This window comes from Anopheles darlingi, chromosome 2 (genome assembly GCF_943734745.1).
Source record: "Anopheles darlingi chromosome 2, idAnoDarlMG_H_01, whole genome shotgun sequence".
NCBI classification, from domain to species: domain Eukaryota; kingdom Metazoa; phylum Arthropoda; class Insecta; order Diptera; family Culicidae; genus Anopheles; species Anopheles darlingi.
This window is the reverse complement of record NC_064874.1, coordinates 15,723,916-15,743,413: the sequence shown is the minus strand read 5'-3', so window position 1 is coordinate 15,743,413 and position 19,498 is coordinate 15,723,916. Positions and strand designations below refer to the sequence as shown.

The 19,498-nt window shown below is 48.6% G+C and overlaps 1 protein-coding gene across 8 annotated transcripts in view; it reads left to right on the top strand.

The window, feature by feature from the left end:
* Positions 1-19,498, top strand: part of LOC125950980 (RING finger protein 44-like) — a 50,969-nt gene that overhangs the window by 5,718 nt on the left and 25,753 nt on the right. For 7 of the 8 annotated variants that reach the window (XM_049679414.1, XM_049679419.1, XM_049679417.1 and 4 more), the window contains exon 2: positions 17,051-17,400. The exons of the other annotated variant lie outside the window; for it this stretch is intronic. The gene's annotated coding sequence lies outside the window, so the exon portion shown is untranslated. The remainder of the gene's footprint in view (positions 1-17,050; positions 17,401-19,498) is intronic. 8 annotated transcript variants of the gene reach the window in all.

Here is a 19,498-nt window from a genome sequence, read left to right as displayed (position 1 = left end):
ACGGTCTGTAAAACACCGAGTGACAGGAAGGGAGAGCCGTCTCACGTTGTGTGCTAATAGATTCAGCGTTTCGTGCACACGTGGGAAGAAACACCTGAGGCAGCAGCAGCACTGTGTACGGACATCTCTTACGTACCCGTTTACGTTGGCTCTTACTTGGCGATTCTCCACACACACACGAACAGCACATACTGGAAGGGCAATAAATAGATAAATATACATATAGTAAACTTACCAAACTCGCCAAAAGTGTGTCAATTGAGCCAACCAACCAGTAGGAGGCAGCATTTGTGAACCCGTACGTACGTACGTTCACTTGGAAAGGTGGCACTAGAAGCGCCGTGGATGGCGTTCCGTGCTATTTTTTACCAAACCATGGTTGTGTCGTTTTAGACGCACGTTCGCAAGATGATATTCATTTGAATTTATCTGCCTTTGGGGATTGAATGATTACACATGGTGCGTGCGCGATGAAGTTTTTGCGATAGTTTTTGCGACACACAAAGGCTAGGCTTACTTCGATGAGCCATCTGTCAATGCATCCAACTTCAGCGACATCCACGTTTTGTAGCTGAAATGTTAACATCATTCGCACATGAAAACCGTTTTATCATGACGGTGCGTTTATTTTACAGTTTATTATTATTTACCGATAGCTGAACACCGATTTTTTAGTATAACAAATCCGCATTTTTCGATTAAACATTTGTAAACAAAAACATAATTCAGCACCAATAGCGAATGTTTTGCATAAAACTGTACTTTCGATTCGCTGTTCCCGTCAGCGGCTTAACGACATCGCCCCGAACGACTCAAGCAAAACGGGCTGGAAACGGGAATGGAAACTTGTTCCTGTATGTTTATCAATGTTTTTTTTTATTGCTGACCAGCCAGCAACCGCGCCAGTTAGTTCCAATCCGTGGGCGATTCTGTTCGTTGAAGAACGTACGATCGGATCATGCACGCCCCGTCGAGACGCAAATAAGCGATGGAGTAGTAGTAGTAGTAGTAGTAGCACCAGTGGCCGTCATCGTCGTCGTCATCGTCGGTGGTGCATAGCTGGCAATGATATGCGCGTCAGGTGTGTGCGGTGGGGGTGCAACTCTGTGGCACACACGTGGCCAGTGGTAATCACTTTACGCTTTGGCCGCTATATTAAAACTCCGGGCTCTCGAGGGTCACTCGAGTGGGCCTCGTGGAAATGATACTCGGTGAACCTTAGCTACTAGAGTGCCTCAGTCCCGCATTTACCGGTGGTTGGAGTAGGTATTTCGAGTTCACACGTTACTTCCTAGCGGACGGAGCCATCGAGAAAGATTTTTTTTGTTTTCATTTGCCATTTAGTGGTGGTAAATGCATTTTTGTGCAAAACTTTACCCCTTCCTTCCAACGTGATGTGTGGTGTGTCTGATGATTGCGAAGCCACGCATTTTGATGCCGCCACCTGCCTCGTCGTACCACAGAGAGGGGACCATAAAACCCGACAACCACGGACGGACAACACTCTAACCTTGACGCGGTGGTCGCGGATAGTAGTATTGACACGAGGCTTTGGTCGTGCGGTTTCTCGTTTCCGCAGCCCCGTTTCCCTCGACGCCTGTCGTGTGTGGTTAGAGGTGTAATCATGTTGCATACTCCAGTGTTTCGAGCAGAATCATCCCGCATTGGGATGAACCACGAAGTACCTGCGATTGGGTTTTTTTTCTGTTTCAATTGCTAGGGCAGTCTCGAAAGTATCCAACGAAAGTGATAAAAAGGAACGGGTGGTGGTCATCTGCGTGTGCTCGACACGATCTGGTCGTGGTTGCTCCGGTTATCCGGGTACTACAACCGCTCTGACCACTAGTAGGGAACTGTAAATGGAGCGCAACATTCACCCCTTGTGTGTGTGTGTGTGTGTGTGTGTTAGTAACGGGCGCAATGGACAGTCATGGTGTTGTAGCAATCTGCGAACGAAGTGTGGCCATTTGTCGCCAATGTGGACACTATACTCGCTGTGTCATCACATGCTGCCCGAGGAGATAGGGGAGAGGGTGTATTACTGTGTCTAATAGCAACACCAGCACAAGCAACATATGAATGTTTGGATTGCAGTAACGCTCCGTTCCGATAGGCTAATGTTTGCTCCATGCTAAACATGCTGGCCACTTTTCGCTGATTACGGCGAGGTAATAGACCCCCCTCCCCCTCCCTCACACACCATTGCTTCAACAACGTCGAGGACACTTCAATCGAGGAACTTCAACAGCGAACCGTCTAATGATCGCACCGCAATGAAGTCAGGGCCACACGGTGTTCGCTTCGCGAGCAACTTCATTAGCTACTCCAGCAGTTCCAGCAGTGGCGGAAAATTATCCAACTAACAAAGCGCACCACCACCCTCCAAACCACACATCCGTCGTCGCAAGGCCAAAACCCCCTTTGAAGAGAGAGAGAGAGAGAACCGACTACTGGCAATGGAAAACCCATTTCAATGACAATTCGGCTTCATCACCAGCATCTAGACAGCATGAAATGAGGTATTTTTTTACTTCGCGTGAAGGTTGCCATTGTTTGGTTGAGCTAGTAGCAGCAGCAGCAGCAGCAGCAGCAGCAGCAGCAGCAGCAGCAGCAGCAATTTCAGTTGTTGTGCAGTTGGTTGGTGGCGGCTAGCGACGTGGAGCATTTCCTCCTCGGCTTGGCATATGGCACTGCATGAAGGCATCTGTCGTTCCGAATCCGTCGGGCCAAAGTTTTCCGTTTCTCGATGCGATTTATGCGGCGAACGTTCGTACGCCAGTAGCACTTGCATTTGGCGTGTGCCCCGTGGCCGCCACTCACGTCTTCATTTCCGCGCTTTGTGTAATGCTTATTATGATGATCATTGCCAAGCGACGACGACGACGACGATGGCGATGGCGACGATAGGGTACGCGGCATCATCGTCACTAGCATCCTCCTTCTCCTCCTCATCATCATCAACTGTTGATTGAAGCTTATGATTCTCGCATCCCTTCACCACACACACACACACATATGCAGTCGTCTTTAGCCCTAATGCCCTCATGGTCATGCGGGTGCACGTGTCTGCGGTAGTTATAGTGATCGAGGTCGAGGTGGTTTCCATTCTGTGGTTCTCCGTGCCGTGCCGTCGTGTCTGCGATGCGGTTGGGTTTTTTTTATAGTAACAGATATCACACAAGTATATTACAGTTTTGTTTCAGCTCATTTCGATTTCATTTTAGGGCACTTTTGAATTTATCCTGCTGCAGAGTGGAAGAAACCCGATGATCGATTGGCGATGGTCACTCTGTTGAATGAACTTCCCGAAGATGCTGCGGAGCTTGAGGAATTTGTACAATGAGAAGCTATCGATCTTTTCGTGTTTTCCTTCCTTTCATCATCTTTTCTTCGTCCGTTGCGTCGCTAATGTATCCAGAGCGCAGGATTTGTACCTGTAGACATGCTATCTTTGCTTCCACTTTTTGGAGGATCCGGATCCGATTCCGAACAGAAAGTACCTGATACCACCAAAGGTTATATGTTGGGCTCACATTTTACGACGAGAGCAAAGGGAAAGCTGAGCACACCGCGACGGCGGCGGCAGCTAAAGATCCTTCATGGACGTTTCGACCTGACCCTGACATGAACGCACCGTGTGCGCATTGATGAAAATTGCCATCATCTGGGGGCTCTTCAGGTGAGCAGCAGCCAGCACCTGGTGTCCCTCTGGAAGCGGATTGTGAGATTGCACTTTCCCCGAAAGCACCTCGGCCGGTTGCACCTTCGACCAGGTGGGTTGCAACTCGTTTCCTTTCGGTCTGAGTTTCCTGCTCCTCTATATGTTCGGCAGAGGCAGCAGCAGTAGCAGCAGCAGCTGTGCATCGTTCCCCCCAGACCCAGAGCGACCTCGGGTCGGGTTCAGGTTTTTATTCCCCGTCGTGTTCTGGTTTTTGAGGTGACGATGCAGCAGACCAGGCGAAGAGAACCGAAGACGAAAGGAGCTAAATGAAATGCAGATCGAGGAAAACAAAAAGGGCACTCGGTCGCTCCGTCATGCCTCCGCCTCTTCCATGTCAGTTTCCTACTCTTCAGGTGTGTTTCTCCGCATGACCGGAATACCCCTAATCCGGAGGCGTGCATCATCAGTGCACGGTCGGCCCCATGTTCAACGACGACGACGACGACGACGACGACCGATGGCGTCTGTTTTGTGCTTGTAGCGCGCCTGTCCACTTACGGCGGACCTGTAGTAATGGTAGAAGAAATGTGAAGATACCGAAGGACCGGAGGATCGCCTTTCGCTCCGGAGAGAAGCGCTTTTTGCGATGCGACGACATGGGCCATCGTTTGTCTGGGCTTGTCCTACCGGTGTCTGGAGCTTTTCCCTTTTTGTGTGTGTGTGTGGAAAGCCACTCACCATGTGCGTGGGCTCCGAAGTTGCTCCGAAAGTTCAGGATTAGTGTTATGTCCTTCCCCCACGGGCCATGTCTCTGGAGAAGTTTTGCGAGCCATATAAGCCTACCGTAAGTCCTTGTGTTTCCTTCCGGTGGCTCAGTCAGCTTATGTAGCTGCGATGATGGATGAGTGCGACTTTGCTCGAACAAGGGATAAGCTCACTCCGAGCTTAGAGAGTAGTTCATCATCAGCACGACGGACGCGGGCGCGTACTAATCCTGTCAGTTAGTTGGTCCAGCAGTTGTTTCTTCGCTAGCGATTAGTTTTGATGGAAAACTATCCAAAGTTCCTATCCGCTAGCCGTCCACGGTTCGTCCATTCGCCCAGGAAGCTGACAAAACTTCTCTTCGCGGTCGCCGGTGAGACACCGAACGAGGGTGTGCCGTTAATTATTCATGAGCCGAGTTTTGACTGACGTGCGTGACATTCGTTCGTGAATAGCTCCTATCTCTCCGCGATTTGTGCGATTCGGCGCCCGGCATGTCGCGGTTCTGGCCAGGCCAGAAAGGAGAAACAGTAGACGTTGGTATAGGAAACTTTCCAAGTGTCAGCAACTGGCCACTCTGCGATGGACTTTGGGTCTATGGGTTGGAATTGAAAAGTTAGTTTTATAGTGCGGACCTCGTTTTCTGCCTCTGCAATCAACACTCCGCAGCAATACCGTTGAATAGTTGTCAACTGAGGTACCTTCAGTTATCGACGCAGTACTCTATACTTGGAACTTGGCTACTGAACAGTGGCTGATGGTTTTGCACTTCTGTGGTTTCTTCGCTCCACTGGCGAATCGATTTATCTACCGCGAAACAGCCCTCTATACTGTCGGTGCAGAGAATTGATTTCTTCTGCTTTACACCCGGTAAATTGCTGTTGCTGGTGCTGCTGCTACCCAGACGAGCGATTGCCCTGCTGTCTGTTTCTTGGCACCAAATCAAAATCATGATGGCAAGAGGTAGCTTCTGCCTAGCGGACACAAGCGCAGCGCAGGTTAAGGACCTCCCCGTGCCCCTATAGTCCGTGCCCGTGCCCGGACTTTTGCTCGACGTTTATGGAGGTCAGAAAGACGATCCGTTCATCCGTCCGGGGACCACACCAGCCAGCCACCAGGGTGGTTATCAGTTTAATGTGCAGCAGTAGCAGCCACTACCCACGGTGAATGAGAAAATGAAATTCCGGACTGTCAAGGGAAATCAATTTCTTCACTCGGCCCGGCTCGAGAAAGTTGTGTTCGGGGTTGGCTCGCCACGTGGCACAGAACACAGAGTTCACAGACAACAAACGATCAATTTTGTTCAAGCGCCAGTCGCCATGGTTGGGGTGTTGGGATAGAAAGGATGTACGATGTGCATATTTCATAAATTCCTTAGCAGCCACACTTTGTGCTTCGTCCCGGACGGAACGACGGTTTAATGAATTTAGTTTCGGTTTGGATGAGTTCAGCAGCCACTCCTACTGCTGCTGCTGCTGCTGCTACTGCTGCTACTGCAACTGGAGACCAAGCCCCAAATAGTAGATCCTCACAGGTCAGACATAGTGTTCACATCAGATCGTTTTTCGTCGGAACTTTAGAAGAATCGGCCTCTTGAGAGTATAGGGGCTCGAGTGTAATCGCTCTATGCTCTACGGTGTTGTGCTATATGCTAGAAAACCTCAGCTACAGAACCAAACTCACCAAACCACCGGTAAAAAGAAGGTCCACAGAAGCATGGCTTCCGGTAGCTCGGGGCTTCCCACTAAAGAAAAAGAGAGCGATACGTGGTACGGCTTCCTTTTGAAGGACTTTCGACCGATCGCATGCCTCACCCGGTCCTGTGCCCGGTTCTCGTCTGTGTGTGTGTGTATGGTTGCTGCAGTTCTCATGTTACCGTCACGAAACCAGAGAACCAGAACCCTCCGGCCGCTTGCCTCGAGCAAAGGTCTCTCAATCAGGACAATACTTTATGTTATGTCGCCCCGGTGCTCGGTTCTCGCTGTGTGCGTGTGCGTGTGTCGGACTCAAACTTTCCAGAGCGTCTCTAAGTGGCGATTCCCTGCGGAGTAGCGGACGTGAAAATTTCAACTGCAACTCACCGTAGGGCCCTTCGCCATTCAACAATCAATCCCATTCAACAAATGCAGTCGTTCACAGAGTTGAGCAATTTACCGTGCTGCCACCGCTGGAGGTGTGGTGTGCCGGTTCCTCTTCTCTGTGCTCATTGCTATAGGCAGCAGCTGCCGCTCTTGGTAGGGAAGGAGGTCTCTGAAGGAACTGAATGAAGGCAGAGAACATTGTTTCAAGATTTTTTTTACTTCTTTGCACAAATGTTGAAAAGTGGAAAGGGAAGGAGGAGGGACCATTTACCATTTGTTGCCCCCCCTTTGACTTGGGACAATCGAAAACGGGCACCATATGCTCTGCACCTTGTGCCGCGGCGAGTGAAGACGAAGTGTTTTTTGGGGTTTCTGATCTTCGCCAAAGTCTCGTCCTTCACTCTTCTTCCATTCTGTCCGTCTGATGTCTGATGTTGGCTCGTTGTTGCCTTTTGCCTGCTTGACATTTTATTTATTCAAATATTGCCATCGAGCGTGTGCTGTTGTTCTTCAATTGGTCATCAGCAACTCTTCCTCGCACTCGCGCTGTCCCTGTGAAGTCCCGCAGTCCCGAGTGTCATCACAGGCACCGCATGCCAGCTGCTGCAGTAGCACCAGCCGCAGCACTGCTGGTGGTAAATTGGTTGGAACGCGTATAGGAGTTGGTCGTTGCTCCCTTTGCTCATCAAGTTCGGTGCCCGTTCGCCCTGTGCAGCATGATTATTGAATAGCCGCAGCACAAGAAGCAGTAGAAGAAGCAGCATGCGGTAAGCTCTAGCAGTAGAGAGCACGATTCCAGCATGATTACCGCGGGATAGCGTTTAGTTGTCTGGTACTGGTTTGCGACATTTGGCCGGCTGTGTGTGAACTGCGAGCGAGTGGAAGGAAAACCCCAAGACGCAAGATGAAGTTCATTGGCAGAAGCACTACAACAACAACAGCACCGGCGCACCGCAAGGCATCGGTACGGCGACGTGCCGAAATTCTTCCTTCTATCCCTAGGACGATCTACAGACCATTTTCTGTTTTGACATTATCGTAATTAGTCGGCTTCCAGACAGCTTCACAAGATGACTCACTGATGATGATGATGTGATGATGTTGCGATGACGATGCTGCTGATGATGGTGCATTTATATAGCTCCCTCTCCCCGTTCCTCCGCTCTCCACAAACCTGTTCGCGTACCGATAACGACGTCATCGACCTGCCGATGGATGCCGATGCTATAACAATCGGTGAATGTACCACGGTTAAAGGTGCGATCCGGTACTCGGCGGCGGCGGCGGTAGTCATGGTGCGGTTGCTGTGGTGAAGCCTCGGGCAGCAATAAAGCCCCCCCTCCCTCCCTCGACTCGTCTTTCCGTCCCCCGTTCCTTGCCATGCACGAAGTAGACGAAACGATTCCGACCAAGGTCAGAACACCGGAACGGACGGAACGGACGGCGGAGTTCATGTCCGAATAATCGAGCCTTCCGCGACCCTCGACCACCACCACCACCACGCTGCTTGCCATCTCGACCCATTCGGTGCAGGTTTATGCTGTTCGTAGCGAACGCAAAAGTGAAGGGACGGCTTCTTGGATGGACGCTGCCGTGGCTGTTGCTGCTTCGAGGTGCTGCTGCGAGGTGCTTGAAGGCGCCTCACGATGAGATGCGTCGTTCCGTGTGTGTGTGTGTGTCTGGGTATTCGGGGTCCACCACCTTGAACTTCTGCTCCCCCATCGTACGGCGGTGGCGTGGAATCGTGGTTGAGTGATTTTTGTCCTCGTTAAAGTCCGACTCCTCGCGGCAAAGCCTCCCCAATAGCCAACCAGTCGGAACCGACGAGTTTCTGTGTTTTGCGCCGTCGTCGTCATCGTCGTTGTTCTTGTTGCCAGTTTCTGTTGATGGTTTTGGTTCTTAATTTTCCTCTCCGGAAGCTTAGTGGCTGCTGGAAATTGCTTATCGGACGATGGCATAAACTCATCGTCCGCGATCCAAGTGTTTCCTTAATATTCAAAGAAGTCGTTCTGTTTTACGAATGAAGTGTTCGATTTTGATAAGATTTGATTGGAAGAGTACGCTCAACATTCAGCAAAGGATACCTAAAACCTGTTAACAAGGTTGAGTCACGATGCCTCGTTTGACGACCCCTCGTTTGACTTTAGTACAAGCGGTTTTAGAACTTACAAATTCTCTTCCACAATAAATACCCTAGCTGTCACTTGATCGTAAAATGCATTGCCATTGATTGTACCACCTACCAGAGTTCCCCTTCATATGTTCGATAGCGTTTTGTTTGACATTTCTCTTCTACATTTCTGCCAAATTACTTTGCCGGAACACCACGTTCCTTTTGGTGGGACATTTTTGATTTTAATATCGTACTTCATGCACACATTTGCTAGCGATTAGACCGATTCGATTCATCTCTATTTATTAAGGCAAAGTCACGCACTCCCCAGCTGGGATCCACCACGGTAGAATTGACCGGTGTTAAGACTGGCTGGCAAAAGAGTGCTCACTGCGGATACTGATGCGGTAGTGCATAATTTCAAATCGAAAGTGTAAACACCAGAATGGGCCGGAGAAGCGCCCATTCTACGAAATGGCGGAGTTCTACGGTTCTTATGGAAATTTAGTGCGGTCACTTCCCGGGATTATAATATCCTGCTAGCCAGCCAGCCAGCCAGCCATCCATTCGATCTTCTACCAAACCCCTTTATGCAGCGTGCGCGGTGGGCTCAAAAGGACCCCGGGAGCGGTGGTAGGAGATGAAAAATGAAAACAATCTCCTTCATCCGGAGAACACCCCTTTTCATTTCCTCTCTGCCTGCCCCCTCTTGTAGACCCTTATTTTTGGGTCTTCGGTTTCGATGTCGAGCTCTCCTCTCCTGTTCTCTGTTGTGTATCCTCATCCATCCATCTGCACGTTTTTTCTTTCTTGTTTATCGCTAAAGCCTTCTTGCCGTTCTCTTCGGTTCCGACGGATTTGGGGAGAGATTTGCACGGCTCCGGTTTTACCGTTTATCGATGATGACGAAGCTGACGACGACGGCGACGACGAAGAGAAAGAAACCGTCGGTGGTTTGGGTTCTGGTTTATTTTTGGATTTTTTTTTCTCTTCTTGTTAAACTGTGAATGCCACGTCCCATGGCATGTCCCATTTTCTGAAGATTCTGGGCAGTTCGTTCGGAGAAAGGTTGACCGAACCGGTTTCCTTCGTTTCAGGGGTTGTAGTATACACACTCAGTGCATTGAGCGGTGTGGAATCTGATCGTCCAGTCAGGAAACTCCGGATTTGCGGGTTGTCTTCCACGTGCAATACTTTTAACTAGCTTCAGTAGGCTGTGAACTTTGGAGTCTTTATGGTTAGATTTAGCTCCAAAGGATTCCCAAACAATTAATTCCATCTTTGTGTAAGGTTTGCTTTGCCTAAATCATTCGAAACATAAACTTTGCATGTTTCTCCCATCTGTCATTTCATTGATTTATCATTAGTATCGATACTGGGAATTTAGGTTTTACCAGGTCCGTAGTATCTGCGCTACTATGGTTCGTGCTAGTTGGCATTCTTTTTCACATTCCAGAAACGTAATCGATCTCTTACTTTTTCTGGCACTAGTTACTAAAAAAGAAACCCCGGCAACAGCATCTCCAACACTTGGTGGTGTTATGTGGTGTTTTTTCACGGGTAGCAGTCCGTCCAGTACGTGCTTGGGAATATCGATGCGATGGACAGCAAAAATAGTTGCATCTAACAAAGGCGCCAACAGGAGCTCCTTCTCCTTCGTAAAGTGTTTCGCAATGTTTCGAATGTTTTTGGTCCTGCCAACAGGGAGAGTTTGGACTGTTTCTTCGTCCTAGATCGGTGGTGGTGGTGGTGGTCGTGGTGGGATGTTCTGGGAGGGAAAAACATGACTTTTCTATTCCTTTTCCGGTCGATTTTGTATCCACGTTTGCGCTACGCTACATGTGGCTGCGGCTACTGTGGCTGGCCGTTCAGCTGTGTCTGTATGCAGCAGCAGCAGCCGTCGTTTGGAAGTTTCTTGCTCTACCAAACATGAATTGCGGTGCGCTTGCTGTATGTGGCGTCTGGTGCTGGTTCTGGAGTGTGCAGTGTGCTTCGTGCAGAAGTCAACGAGCACCATCGACCGTGTGCTGTGCTGGTCGTGCAGAAAAGATGTTTTAGCACTAGCACGGCCCGAGATACAAAGGGGAGAAACATATAATATTGAGAGTTGTGCGAAGCGGGAAAAGAGGCGCGTGAGGATCCTAGGGCCGCATCGGTTTGACGGACTAGTTGATGTCGATACATGACCAAAGTTTCGTTCTTATCATTTCGTGTGCTTTATGTGTTCGGCGGTTTATGGACCGTTGTCTAAATCGAGAGGGACAGAGGGAGAGAGAGAGAGCCGTATCGTATCGCTAGCGATGCATTCTGCAGTCGAGTGGCATCAGGAACGCAAAAAAAAGACAGATACTAATGGTGGCTGCCTTCGCCTATGTCAGATGGGATGCTCCTCCCGAGCATGATTACTCATTCAATGCAATATGCATGAGCGAACGGGAATGAAAGGAAGTTGAGCAACCAATCTCTAGCAGCAGCAGCAGCAAGTTTGGCAAACACTTTTAATGGTGTGCCAGCTAGCTCCTGACGTGGACGTGTTGTTTGCAAAGATTTTATTATTCTTCAAACTCCATCCGAACATCTTTAGTGCTTTTCAGGACTTTTCGGAGTTTGCGAATTGCGAATCGGAAAAGCAAGAGAAAGAGAGCGGAGCCACGATAAGAGCAACGACGACGATCAGCGATCCATTAACGTTCCGCGAAAGCGACCGAAGTCAGTATAGTATGTTGTGGCTTCTATTCTTAGCGAAAGCCAGTGTACGCCATGGCTTGAATTGGCAAGTGGATGCTGCTTCGGCGGTTCTATTCGGTTCGAGATCATAAAAGTGAAAAAAGTGCGCTAAGGGGGGACCACAGAAAAAGGAAGAGAGAGACGAGAGACGCAGCGGCATGGCAGGACGATGATAGAATTTTAATTAGCTTCACACAACAAAAACCCTTCGTTCGAATGGTGGTTTGCCTCGTATTTCTCTTTATTGCGTTTCCAAATTCGCAATTCTACATTCGAAAAGCGAAAACCCTTCACCATTTTCGGTTCCCCAGAACTTCACGCCTCGTCCATTAGCCCTCTCCGGTGCGGCTGAGTCGCCGATGGGAAAGCTGAGGTAAATGATCGGGAAAAGCTGGATTAAAAAAAAAGGAGCCTTTCCGAAGCAAAAACATTGCTGCTGCCGCATAGCTTCAGCAAAAGGGTGCTCAATCGAGGATAAACAATCGATTTAGTCAAGAGGAGTAACAGGGAGAGAGACCAAGAATGAACCTTTTTTTTCATGAATGTTGTCCTCCACCCCACGGACCACCCCGGCGGAGGTGCTGTGAGCTGTGGAATGGAATGAAACGAGGTTAGAAAGCAATTTGCCTGGTGATGAGGCGCGAAAATATCAGCCAACATAAAAGGAGGCCATCAGCCAGTCAACCAGTAAGAAAGAAAGAGAGAGAAGATGAGGGTGGAAAATGGGCAAAGGAAAACCCCTTTTCCTCCACTCCATGCTCCATGCTCTTCACTTTCCTCCTCCCTTGTGTCGATGGCGTTAAGGAAAGTGAAATTATGATGGTGGCGAGGCGTTGCGCCCGTTGAGCGCACCCACCACGGAACGGTGATGATTGTTGCCGATAATTGAGCGTGTACCAGCACGCCAAACAACAACCCTACCAGAGAGTCAATGCCACAAACACAATGCCTCAACAGCATTGCTGCCAGGATCATTTCACCGCGTCGGGAGTCAGTCTGCTCAACACAGTAGGCTGGTAGAACACAGCACAGTAGCAGTGTGAGTGTGAGTGTGTGTGTGTGGAAAATGATCGGGAAAACGGTACAAACTGGAAAGCCCCGACGGTTCCCTTGTATCAATCCCGGTAGTAAACTTCTCGATGATGATCCTCCACTCCACTGCACTCTCTCTGGTCGGGTCGAGTGTCCTGCCAGTAACGAAGCGACGAAACGAATCATGCTCCAAATGGGTCGTTCTCTTGTGCCCATATCCCGGCCCGGCCATATTCATAGGACGATGAAGGTGTGATGGTGCGACGAGAGCGCACCAAGGAGAAGCGGATGTGTTTGGATTTGGAGCCGCGAGGCGCGCACTACAACACATGAGCACACTCAACACAGTGCAGTGATGTTGTTGGCTTTCCATCCCAAAAAACACCAAACCACATGTTATTATGTGTTCCGCGTTCGGTTGGGGTCTTCTTTTTCTCAGTTGGTCGGTTCCCACCAATCTCTCTGCGCCCGTTTTCTCTCATCCTCAAACGCATTTTGAAACATAATTTCCAACCATATCATTTCCAGCCCTAACGAGATTGCGTTTTCGTTGGGTTTTTTTTTTGGGGAACGGCTGGCGTTATCTCTCAGCACCAGCAGCAGTAGCACTAGCAGCCATCCCGCCAGCCAGCCAGCCAGCAGTGGAAGGAAAGAATATGAGACAGATCAGCATCTGGCCTGTGTGCTGCTAAGCAGCCTTACGATAAGACCCGCAGTTGGTGTATTTGATATTTGATAACTACGGTCCTACTCTTGTTTGCCTGTTTTGGGTATTTGATCAAGGCAGGAGCAGCAGCTCGTAACTGGCGTAGGAAATCGTTATCGTCTACCTTCTCGGTTTTTCGGTTTTGGGGAAAAGTGTGTTTTTGTCGTTTGAAATTATGATTCCAACCCTCGAAGTGTGTTACATGAGAACATCAAAGTTGGCTGTGTTGTTTGAGAGGTTTTTTTGAACGAAGCGAACAATAATGCTAAACTGTAAACGTTCCAGCGCAAATTGCTTGCCATTCAAGGCCGGAAGAAGATAGTAAATAGCAGCAGCAGCAGTAGCAAAGGAATCGAGAGTAAATGAGCACTTTTATTCAATCATTGCTGGCATATCCTGGCACATCCATTCATCTATCCATCCATTCGGCACATCATCATTTGGGCCGGATCTGCTGGTATGGTCATGTTGTAGTGATGGCGTAATGTGCGAAGAACAATTACGATGGACGGACGCACTGACGGGCATCAGGACGGAACGGTGCGCTCAGTGTGGTGCTTGGTGTATGCAGGATACGATGTATCCCCCGAGGGCGTTATTCAATCGCCACCTGGGGGTACACTACAGACTAGACGACGCGTTGTCATGTCTGGACTTGGACGTAAACCTTGGACTCTAGTAGCTCACGAAGATAATGCTCCCGCATGTTGTTACAGCCGGCTGCTCAGCACGACACGAGTTTTAATTAATTAGTTTAACACACACACATACACACAGACCTCAGCAGGTGGTGGTATGAGTGAGCAAGAGTTGCATTAGAGCGAGGATAATTAAGTTCACCTTTTGCCTTCAACCCAACCCCCCTCTTGTGTTTCTGCGGGGAACGATTATGCGATGGTTTTTTGGGGACCACCACAGACAGCGCTCCAGTTTCTCCAGGGGTCCTACGATGACCTGCTTAGCGATCCTGTTTCGGCATGTTTTCTCAATTTCTTTCCAATTGGTTCTGTGTGCGTGGTCCTTCCAAATTGGTCCCGACTGAATACTGAAGACGGGCCAGACATCTGTGCCAGCTGACGACACACGTAATCGCGATGGCCACGCGCAGCCGGGTACGCGGTGGCTGCAATAAAAACTGTGATAACAGCACCAACGGTATGGCCACGCACACAACAGTGACCATGGGTAATGTTTCTGGCGCCTAGAGGCGTATGCGCCGTCCCCTGCCCTCGGTTATCTCTAGCACGCTGCGCACAACGCCCATCGTTCGCTATCCCTCATCGGCATCGCTCCTTTTACTATTCTCGTTTGTCCTCGATGCATCTGGAAAAAAGGAAACTATGCTGGCTGTGTCGGTGTCTTTGTTTGCGGACTCGGTTTCGTGCATAATTTTCTCGTAAAAGTTTCGATTAAGGACGAGTTTGGTTGCCTGCTGTCACGAAGGAGGCCAGCTGAATTATTTGAGTTGAGCTTCGTATAGCATTACATGTTTTTTGTAATTTCTGTTTCAAAAAAAAAAACAATAATAATAATAAAGGATAGCGATACATTTCTACAGGATTGATGAACACACTATACGGCACTGAATTAAACATTGCCCTGAAAGTATATTCAAACTCCTTAACGAACCGGTTCCAATTACTGAAAAACATGGCTACTTATTGTTTCTGCAAAGAGTAGCTCACCGGGCTAACGTTGAATGTGTATTTAAGCTTTAGCGTGCAAATCCTCACAAAACTTATCTCGCGAGTGACACGAAAGCCAATCTCCAAAAGAAGCCTGGACCAGGTGCTGGGGGATAAGGGCTTAGTCCAAACAAGTCCGCCACGGACGCAACGAAAGAGGATCCCTAATTCAATTTACTTTCTGTGCAAGACTCCGTTCACTGTTCTTTTCGGTGGTCCTGGGGGTGAGTCAGCATTTGATAACACAGACACACACAGTGTACGGTGTTTCTGCTTCTACTTTTGGGTGCGTGAGTCGTCGATGAGTTTTGACAAAATTCCGTTTTTTCCCTCCTTCGGTACGCGAAATCCAGCAGAACCGAACATGTAAAGGTGGCTTACATGTCAACCTCCTTCCCTTCTACCCGGTGGTACGGACGACGTTTTTCATCCTCGACAGCGCAGACAAGATTAACTTTTGCCAAAGTACGAGCAGCATCAGCAGTATGATGATCATTGGTTTCTCAGCAGCAGCAGCAGCAGCACACACATACACATCTTTGCTAAGGCTTCCAACTGGCGAGGTATTCAATTAAATTTGTTTCTTTGCTGCCAGAATCCGTGTGTCCTTGTGCTTTACTTTACATTTTCATTCGAGGGTTCTAATTGAATCGTTAGTAAGCCAAGAACGATGCTATGCTTCTGATGAACTAGGATGACATATGCTTCATTAGCGTGTCATTTTGTAGGATTCATTGTGTCGATCAATCGCTTGCTTACAATCCGGCCTTCAGTGGCCATCGGTCCTGGTGTCTTGGTGGTTTATCCGTTATTTGCAAGGAGTTGGTTTTCAAATGTTTTGTTTGATTTAAATTTTTGTAATAACTTTATCGCAGCTGCTCTGACCTATGCTTGAGCTGCCTTGGAATGGAACAAGTTGGTCTTACCTCGGAACATGACATTGCCCTAGTTGTCCTCTTAATTCCGGCCATTTATTTTGATGAATATATGCTAATCCTCATGTGCACAGAGGACTGCTCGACATGGGAATACTTTCCATCCGAATGCTTTGCATTCTACACCTTTCCCCAACGAAGGCTATGCTTGGGTTACTCCCTATTCAGGGTACTAAAATGGGATTTTTGTTGCAAAAACGGGAAATCTGTTCCGCCGGCACTCATGTTTAATAATTAAAATGTAATTTAAATTTGACATTAGCATCGTTTTCTCCATGCGCAGCGAGAGAGAGAGAGAGAGAGAGTGCACGTTCCTGGTATCGTTCTAAGCCTACTACCACCGAGCATCAACGAAAACATCGCGTTGGCCAAAATGGCGGAAGCGGGGTTGATTGGTTGGATTTATGATTTTTTAAAAAGCCACAAAACCTTCTCTGCTGCCATCACTTGTACTACCCTTTAAATGATGGTCCGTTGCAGTCTAACATATGCAACCCCTTCCAGGGGTGAAGTGAGAATACATACCGGGACACGTCCGGTGTTTGCTTCAAAACGAACACTAGACATCCATGGCCTGTAACGATGACGGAATGCTTCTTTAGCCAGCTGGGCCATGGTGTAATATGGTCTGGCGTAATAGCTTCTGGATTAGTTCAAGTGAATCATTCCGTACGGGCGGTGCCGAGGGTGGTACGTTACTGAATCGATGATGACGCTTCCGTCGAGCGTGATGGCGGTCACACTGTGTGCCCTGACACACTGCGCCAACCCGTATGGTGATGGAATGTCGTCCCATGTTGGAAAGGTTAAGTAATTCATTGGCAGTTAAATTAAGTGCACAAGCGCTGCTGCCCCTACTCACCAGCGCCACCAGCATCAGAAGTCCGAGGTCCACTTGCTTTTGATTGGTGACACTGGCGCTTCAGCAGACAACCGACTGCTGGTCTATGCTGGTACGCTGACGGACAACAATGCTCTGAAGGAAAGCAGACGATGCGAGAGAAAGAGTGCGCACGATAATCACTTCAAAAAGTGGAATATCCTGTCCAATCCTTTTGGGGGACGGTAGCGAACTCGAACTCATTTCAAATCGGATACACTGTCGGATGTTACTAATGAAGGATAAGGTTCAACACCGTGATGCTGGTGCTGGGCACCATTTTACGCTTCGTTTACTCACTCCTTTGGCAGTCGAAGGGAAATCACTTCACGAACCGGTCTGGACCTGGAACCGCCGGCCGGCATGCCGGGGGTATTCGTTAATGAGATTTTCTGTTGATTTAGCCTCGCTTTACAATCTACGCTTGCCAACCAACTGATAAGGATTTCATTTCTTCTAAACTTTCAGATTCTCATCCCCGGAAAGAGAGAAAGAGAGAGAGAGAGAGAGACGGATATATAGCGGAGTAGTGTGTTCGAGATGGTGCTAGTGTGAGCAGCAACAGCGGCTGCTACCGCTGCCATCACAACGACCACAGGCCACAGCTACACAAGGGAAACGCATAATCTTGGATGTGTGTAAATGGTTCGCTATGCGGTCTACTACTGAAGGCGCACGCATCCCTTCTTTGCTGTTTGCGGATTGTACCACCAGCACAAGATGCCTTGGCCGTGGATGATAAATCTTTGGCTAACCTATCCCGGCCACCACCATCGCTTCGTCTACGCCCAAGCCTCGGGAGCCTAGAGCGAGTTGAGGTAAATTTATCAAAAAGTAAACGTTACGTGCTGCGGTGTCGTCTCGTGTAGTCCCAACCATATCGGTTAAAACCGTCGGTGGTGAAGAGGTTTCCCGCTCCACGTTGCGGGTATCATAATATTGACTTTCTTGGAAAACTCTGGGGGATAGTCAAACAACTGTGTTATCTCTACGCACAAACCAATCAAACCGGGAACCGGGAGAGCAATCCGCAGAACTCTGTTCCGGCTTCACTATAGGCCAAAGTGTTTGTAGTATCCGGAGTTTTAAAACCGATTCCACCTTGAACTCTTCATTTGGGTTGAGTTCTTAGGGTAAACTTTTGCCTTCTACCGTTTTAGAATCACCTTTCAATGCTGCTGCTGCTCGTCTACGTCTCAGATTTTCGTTCGCTATAACGAACACGGTTGTGTGCCTAGTGATAAGAGACCCTTTTTCACCGGTATCGGCTTCCGCCAAGTGACCGAGAACTTTCTTCTCATCCATTTTACGGTGCTTTCGGTAGCAGGAAACCACACGGAGCGTGCCTCGCTGGCGATAGTTCTCTGCATCGATTCTTCCATGTATGTTGCAGTAGCACACGCAGAGCAGAACATCGCATAGGCAGAGTTTTTGGGTGGAGCTCAGACCGTTTCCAAGACGACAATCATACATACACACAAACATACACATACTCTTGACTATTTCCTGGGGCGCTGTTTACTTTTCGTTCATTCGAACGATTTTTTTCCACTTTTCCGCGCCTAGCAAGCTTGCTGATAAGAGGTGCTGTGTACCGTAAATATGAGAAGGATTAACTATTGTGGCCCATTTGCTTGTTGCGGTTGCAACATCGCATCAACCAACGAGAGTGTGATGTGGGGTAGAGCTGAGTGCGTGTGTTTCCACAAAGTGCTTCCAGATAAATGTGCTGCAAGGACTTGTCCCACATAAATGTCCCTCAGCCCGGACGGCCGGGGGTATTAAAATGAAATCAAATGGCACAACAGCAGAGCCAGTCCGTGGTGAGCTGCCGGCATGCGGTGGCTCTTTGTGCGGTCCGGTTGATTGGTTATTTCGTTCCTCTCTTTTTCTCTCTGTCTGTTTAAGCGTCGTGTGTGTTGCGGTTTTCATCCACCACACGATGAAAGGTTGCGTGCGTGCGACCCGACCCCATTAAACATATTTCACCCTCACTTCCATATCAGTTTTGATGAAAAACAGCCATCCTTAGTCGCATCCAAATGCGGAGCGATTCCTCTGCAACGACGCCTCCTCCTTTTTTCGTTATCATTCAACCCACATTACCGTAAGTGAAGAATAACCACCACGATTCGGTGGGTGGTTTTTAGTGGGGGCATTTTGTTGCAGGAAATGAACGTGAAAAACCTACTGGTATTTGCTGGAAACCATTCTCTCCAGTGGAAATGGCGTACAGCTGGGCGTCGCCTGCTACAGTAGCCTAACAACGATTACGCTCCGCTCTCATGATTATGCTTGAGACGCGAGCAATTCAGTGAAGTTCCACACGAACTCTGCTACCACACGTGGTGTACATACTTCATTTGTATATAATTTTCGGTCGTTTGTTTAAAGCGCGTATCCGCCGGATTATCCGCGGAGTATAGTTATCACGTCGGAGAAGGAAGAAATAATGAAGGGCACGTGATGTGAGGGGACCGTTGATGATGATGATGATTAGGTCGGTCTGCAAAGTTTCCGGGCACGTTGTCGAAGGTAACTTCGATGCTTAAACTGCTAACGGGCACATGATGCTGATAATGGTGTAGTGGTGAGAGACTGAGGTAGTTAATTATTTATGGGCCGTTAGAATTATGCAAACTTCATTTCATACTTTTGATCCGGCTGTGGCATAAACTAAACTACCAAATTCTATTGGTAGATGAAAGAATAGTTTTCAAAGAAAACAACCTTTACTCCCGTGGGTGCACACCGAACGGCAACGATGACGCAACTCACTTTCATATCGTAATCGATTAATGTTGTACGCAAATCCGCGACACATTTCCGTCGATAAGGCGCTCGATTATGCGAGCTCTTTCTGCTGGATGTGTACAAAGCGGTCAACCATATGCAAGTGATTTGGCATATTTCTGC